Below are 7,652 nucleotides of genomic sequence, written 5' to 3'. Positions count from 1 at the left end.
AGGCCTTGTAGCGTTGCAATGTTGCGATGCTACGAATATTATATAAAACAGTTCTCATTTTAGGGCAGAAGATAATCAAATAATCATCTCTTAATCGTCTCCTAAGTCGATTTCTTCATCTTTTCACCTCTCCCGCCTGTAGTTTTCTCCATTTTTCTCCGCATCTCATGTAATTAGTGAAGACATTGTCGGATTTTTCTCTTCTTCATCTCCATGGGAAGGTAAGACCTAGTTGTCTAGTTTAGGGATTTAGAATAATATAATTTTGGGAGTTTTTTTACATAATTTTTATATTCTTGTCTATGGGTTTCAATCTGAATTTTGTATTTATGAATTACATAATTTTATTAATGATTGACAACCCATAATTTGTTGTATAATTTGAATTCTTAGAGATAGTTTATAATATGTGACATATAATTATAGGTTAATCTCAAAGGAAGCAATAGGTTAGTTAGGCTTGCAATTCATTGTCTATAATGAATAGTAGTTTGTCCTATCAACCTAGAGAGAAACCACATTGAATGTTTAATTAGACACTAGAAATTAAACATTCATCCTAACGTAAGCCCTAGAACTTAATGTGGTTGGTTAATTCGTTTAATACGGATTCATTTGAACATGTTTAGCTAATTAGGTAATTTCATTTCTATCTTTTATTTTAATTGCATTCTATTTCTTTTATGCATTTCCATATCCAATCCACATCACACCCTCTCCCCCCATTTTACCACTTTAACTAAAAACGTGCTTCAAGGAACTAATCTTCTATGCTTCCCTAAATTTCGACCCCAGTCTTATTGCTTGTACTACCAGTTAGTATAAGTAGTTCATTCGATGATTTATAAATATTATTTAACTAGTAAGGGTTTATGGGTGACAATAAACATCAAGCTTTCCGTCACCAATCCCTTGACTCCAACCAGAGCAACCCATCGTCTATACCTTAGAGGAAAAGTTTCTTGGGGAGTGCTACTTCTCCAATGATGATGAGGACGTCACAACATGCTCTCCAGTTTATGAGGCTAAGGAGGATCCTAAGCCTAAACCTAATGACATCCAGGTGATAGAGTTAATGGTCGAAAGACCTCGCCCTGTTCTAACGCCTGGTATTTCGTATATTTTAAATTTTGCTCCTTTAGTCCTTGCGAATCTATTAAGTATTTTTTTTTTTTTTTGCCAACTCTTTTAGGTCATTTGAGTTTTTTCATTCTTTCTTTTTTCCTTTTTTTCCTAATTCAAAAAAATCACAAATTCAATCTGTCTGGTTCTCTTCAGAAAATGAAGAGTCTTATAGTCTTACTGGGATATATTGACTCATCTACGAAGGGACTAGAGACATTCGAGAATTTCTTTGTGTCTTGACAGGGGACAGATCACGTCGAGCAACCGATGTTAAAAATTTTCATTTCCTAAAGAGAGCCAAGTGACAAAAAAAATTTGCTGCTTTCCTTTACTACTTTTATAGCTTAGCTTCTTCTTTTTCTTTTGTAGATTTTCTTCCTTTGCCCTAACAGAAGAAGAAAATTAATTCATGTGCAAGCCCTCATACCATCATCCTGTGCTCGTAAACATCACTAGCGGAGGTTTTATGATCCCTTGGTTCATTTTGTTTTTTGGCTTAGATTAGAGACACAGTAGGGATAATGTATCATTTTAAGTTGGGGGTGAAGTATGTTGTGATAGCTTGAGGTCCTTAGGCACTATGCTCGAACAATGTTTATGAGCTTAAATTGCTTGCTTTCTCTTTTGCTTGGTTTGTTATGATGAGTAGTTGATGACACACCCTTTTTGTGATTAGGTTTGCATGAAATTATGTTTGAAGAGCATGATCATGATTTTTAGCCCGTTTTAAACATTTTTCTTATCTCTCATGCACGCCTAAGTCCTTTATCTAACGAAATTAGGTCTTGCATGCTTAGAGTTGTATTATTGGGCTTATATTTTTGTTGCCACCCCGAAAGACCTAAGTGATAGGTGTTAAATGACTAAAAGCTCAACCTAGTAATGCATACCTAAGTTTTTGCCAGACTCTTGTTTTCTATTGTAAAAGCCAAGCATGTTGTAAAGTAAAAGAAAGTTTATAAAAAATAAAGCACGTTGTAAAGTAAAAGCAAGTTTGTATGTTATTTTTTAAGGGGGTTACTACTCTTTCTTGGGGTTATGATTAACCTGGGATGATTATGACACCTGTAGCTTTCCTCTGTGCTAAAGTACCCTGAGGAATAAGTAAGCTTTGGCACCTTGTTAGGAAATATTGATCCTCTTTTGTGTAAAAGTAAGAAAATGAGAAAAATACAAAAATAGAATAAAATTTTGGTTCCCTTAAGTGTGTCATTACATCACTGAGTCTAGGAAGCTTAACTCTTGAGCCTTCGAGTCAGAGTAGGGTAAAACGAATTAAAAGCCTTATAAAACCATTCCGAGTTGTTTGGGCTTAACTAGTAGGGCTTTGGACTCATCCGTGTATGAATAGGCTTAGAATTATTTTTAAACGTGCTTCATTGATTGATTATAATCGGATTTCATCTTTGATTGCAAATCTTATCTTAAGAGACTATCGAGACTCAGTAACGACCCTTGTGATTGAGCACGCATATTTTTTTTGTGAATGTGTGATTCTACCATGCTTGAGGATGATCAAGAATTAAGTTGGGGGTGTTTGACAGTATCGAAAATGTGTTATCTTCCTCTTCTTAATTCAAGGTTGTTACTATGTTTAATGTGTTTATTTAGTGTTTTTGTAGGTTTCGGCACCTAAGAGGTAGAATCGACCATGAAGAACTATTCGGGGTGAATTTAGTACAATTAAAAGCTAAAAAGAGCATCCGAGCTTCAAAGGAGGAAAAATAACAAAAATGCCCTTGGAGGCGCAGCCCTTATCGTCGTGGCACTTTTTTCAGAAGCACCAAATTTTGGTGCAGCACCACGGCGCTACATACTTTGACGAATGCTTGCGTTTGTCTTAGCGTCGCAACGTCGACTGCTATATAATGATTTCCTCATTTTAGGGCAGGAATATTGACTCCCCAATCAGCCTTCAGTCGATTTCTTCATATTCTCAACTCTTTCACTTGCAGTTTTCTCTAATTTATTCCTTCTTCTCATGTAATTGATTGAGATAGAGCTCGAATTTGCCTTCTTCATCCCATGGGAAGGTAAGTTTTAGAGTTTTCCTCCTGTTTAGGGGATTTTGGATTGAACTCTATATAATCTTTGGAAATTTATTTAAATGTAATCTTTACATCTTGATTATGAGTTTCCTTTTTTATTGGATCACTTTGTAATCATATGTTCTCTTGATTGTCTGACAAACTACTTGAGATCTTATGGTTGAATGCTTAGAGATTGGCTTGTAATATGTGACATAAAATTATGGGTTAATCTTGAATGAAGCAAAAGGTTAGATAAGCTTGCGATTTATTGTTTATAACGAATAATATTGTTCCTATTGACTTAGGGAAAACTATATCAAATGTTTGGTTAGACAATGAAAATTAAGGGCCTGTTTGGTAGAGAATTTGAAAACAAAAATTTAAAAACCACGGGATTCAATGAAAATAGAGTTGTACTTCATGTTTTCAAATACTATTTGGTAGCAGATTCAGAAATTGAATTCTAATTCGCACGATTGTTTAAAATGTGTTTGATACTATATATTTATAAATCATAAAACTAGTTGTAGTTAATCACTAATATTTAGTTGACAATAAACTATCATTAATTTATTTTTAATATGATTTATGTCTAAAAATATTATATAGTTATGATTTTGTAATATTATATAATTTATAATTCATTGCATAATACATATTATATTTTTTAAAACATGAATTGGGTTTATAACCTAACATGTTGTATTTCTAAATATTTTTATCTTTATTTAATATAATTATGCATTTTAAATTTTAAAATTCAAAATCTGGATAAAATAAAAACGTAAAAATATTTTTTTTCAGATTTTGCAATGTTTGGATCACAGAATCCAAACACGGTTTTCAAAAATGGAACTTGAGTTGTCTATCAAACATATATTTGCTGAATTCAGAAAATCTGAAAACATAAAACAGAATTTGGATTCTCTATCAAACAGACCCTAAATATTCATCCTAATGTAAGCCCTAAAGTATAATGCGGTTAGTTAAATGTGTTTAGTATGGATTCATCTAGCATGTTTAACTAATTAGGTAATTATGACCATTGGTTTGATGTCCAATCAATTGGGCTAGGCATAATTAAAAACCACAAGATTTCATTCGAATAATTTGATGAACAAGATTACATTGAGTTATTCTGATATTCATCCTCTAAACTAGGAAATCTTGATTAATTGCATTCCTATCTTTTACTTTCCTCCATTTTATTTTCTATGTATTTCGACTTATCCAATCCACACCAAACTCTCCTATTTTACCACTTTAATTAAAAATGAGCTTCGAGGAACTAATCTTCCACGCTTCCTTGTGGTTCGACCTCAAACTTTCGGCCTGTACTACTAGTTAGTATAAGTAGTTTGTTCGGTAATTTATAAATTTTATTTGATTGGCGGAGAGTATTGGAGTTAGTTGTGTATCCTACTGAGACGATCACTATAGTTTGCTTACCATCCATGCAGAGTGAATACTTGTTTTTAAGGCAACGCTTATCAGAAACGTGTCTTGACTACGTTTTGGGTTTCCAAAAAATTTGAGGTTCTTTTAAGTTTTTTATTATTTTCATGTCTAGGTCTTGTTACATCATCTAGTTTAAGTTTGAGTTTGAATATTATACACTGAACGCGTTGTTTCTAGTTGAGTTGTAATTAATTTGCTAGTGTATTTAGTTCTTATATACTATTTTTCCCAACAAGAAGTGCCTAAATAAGATACTTTCAAAGTCAGCAGAACACGGTTAGAAAATTGATGGGTTAGGTTAATTAGTATATAGTCCCAATTTGTCAATAATAGAAGATACCAAGCGAAATAGATATGGAGTTTGCTATGTATTCGATTCTTATACTATTAGATATACTATTTTCCCATCGATCAAACTCCCGTCCGTTTGATTTTTTAAACCCAACTTTTGACCTGACTTTCAACCTCCATGACTTTGCACTGCTCAATTTTTCGTGCTCCGACGATTTTCTAACATCAATTTGAGCTTTTGAGATTCTACGTTAAAAGCTTAACTTTTACGATTCAACGTTAAAAGCTTCACTTTTACAAAGATACTTGCCAATGTATTTTTGGAAAAGTGAGATAAATCTTTTTTTCTTCTAAAAAAGACAAGTATATCGAGTCTTTTTGTCCTAGTTTTTTGGGCATCCATTGTATTTAAAGTCAATTTGGGCATGGTTGAAGTAAATTTTGAAAAGAGCCATTCTCGTACTTAAATTAATTGCCACATGACAATTTTTATGAGCGCAGGCAATCCATTTGGAAATAACCTAAGTCCACTCTTTCCTCTAGAAAAACCCATTGATTTCAATAGTAGAAATTGGAAATCATCATCGAAATGGAACTGGCCATTATCCCAACCCATTAATGGTTTAACCCAAAATTGCCGACTTGGTAATTTTTTATGCTATTTGATATATATATTTTTTTTTTTGCCAATTCAAATAGTTTCTAATCGTAATTGATAGAGACTATTTTTATGTTTTATGAAAAATAAATGTACTAAAGTTGGACATTTGGAAGTATATAGACTAAAATGATTCAATCATTAAAGTATTAGAACCAAAATTATATTTTAACTTAATTTCTATTGTTTTTCAAATATATATTTACATTCACAACTGACCAATTTTCAAATTTTGAATCAAATTTAAAGTTTAGATCCGCGCCAAGCTTGTTTCCAAATATGTTTTCCTTTTTTTTATTAGATATCAAAAACAAAATTTTCGAATGAAGGACCTAATTTTCTAATAAAAGGGATCGAATAGATGCTTTTTATAAACCTGGGTTTTTTAAATAAAAAATAATGATGTAGAATCTAATCTTATAATTTATGTCAAAACAATTTATTTTTAACAAAGGCAGGGATAGCTTAGTTGAGAGAGCGTCAAACTGAAAATCTGAAGGTCACGTGTTTGATCACGCTCACCATTTCCTTTTTTTCTCCCTTAATTTTAGTCCTTTTTTGTTTGAGCTGATGCTTTCCCTTTATTGTTGTTTATAAAAAAACTCAAAATTAATAATGTTATCGATTAATATTTTATAAGTATGTTTAGGGGTCAATCGTTATCAATTAATATTTTATAAGTGAATATGTTTAGGGTCTATTTAAATTGACTTGAAAAAGGTGTTTTTCAAAAAATACATTTTTCATTTAATCACTTTGATTAAAAAAAAAAAAAGGGGATTAAAATACACTTGAAAAGCTATTTTGAGTGATTTCCAAACACTTCAATTTCTTTCAAAATAATTTTAATTTTTAAATTAAACACTTGACAATGTATTCTAAATACATTCTTAGACCGTTCATTGGTGATCTATAACTATATTTACTTTATTACATTTAAAATAAGTTCAAAATCATATATATGAAATGGAAAATTACTTTTTAAGTCTCCGAATTTTGAAGAATATCACCACAAAAAAAGGAGGCTCTCTCGACTCCTAAAACCATTGTCGGAAGATAGGGTCTCTCCGAACGATGTAAGAGAAGCATCGAGAGTTAGAAATAAGGATATGTGTATTTAGTTTCTAAGTTTTGAAAATGTACCCTTTTAGTCATCGAATTTTTAAGGATATGTGCATTTGATACCTAAGTTTTTAAAATGTAGTTTTTTTTTTTATCTTTGAGTTTTTAAAAATAGATTTAAAAGGTATGTGCAACATTTTTTTAATTATTATTTTAAATTGGAAAAATATTTTACAAAACTATTTCTTCTTTCTAAAATTATTTTTTAACTTATTTTTCTAATTGAAATTTTCATGTAATAATTTAAAAAAATACTTCAGATACCATTTGAACATATTCTTAAAAACTTGAAGACTAAAAAGGTATGTTTTCAAAATTTATAGACCAAACGTATCCATGTTTTCATACTCGGAGATTAAAAAGTTTATTTCCCTAAACAAAACTTGTTGTTCTTTTTTTAAAGAAAATTGATAAAGTAGGAAGAAAAATTATCGCCAATTTTTTTTAAATAAGTAAATAAAAATAAAGGAAAACAAACATATGAAAAATACTTAGATAGGAAGATAAAATAATAACAGTTTGTAAATTTTCAAAGCGAACATAGCTCAATTGATATATGGATGTGTTAACTATCAAGAGATCTGTTGTTTAAATATCCTTACCTTATTGTACTTTTTAAAGAAAACTTAAATTGAAAGTTAAAAATACTATAGTAATTTAATGGTTGTATCATTACCTTTTTTTTTTCTTTTCATTTTTATATTTTTTATGACATAAATGAATGTACTAAAATTGACAAAACCCTTCACATGGATCATGAAGTTTTCCATGTTTATCAATTAAAAAACCTTCATATTTTAAACAAATTAAACAAATGCCAAGTTTTTAGGTCTCTCAAGGATCGCGCGTGGAAGGTTCTCCAAAAGTGGAAGGAAAAATTCTTTTCTGGTGGCAAAGAAGTAATAATCAAAGCTCTAGCGCAAGCCATCCTCATCTACATTATGAGTTGTTTACAACTACTAATGACA

This window comes from Benincasa hispida, chromosome 11 (assembly GCF_027475165.1).
Source record: "Benincasa hispida cultivar pf3 chromosome 11, pf3_genome.v1.1, whole genome shotgun sequence".
Taxonomy (NCBI): Eukaryota; Viridiplantae; Streptophyta; class Magnoliopsida; order Cucurbitales; family Cucurbitaceae; genus Benincasa; species Benincasa hispida.
Note: the sequence above shows the minus strand (reverse complement) of the source record.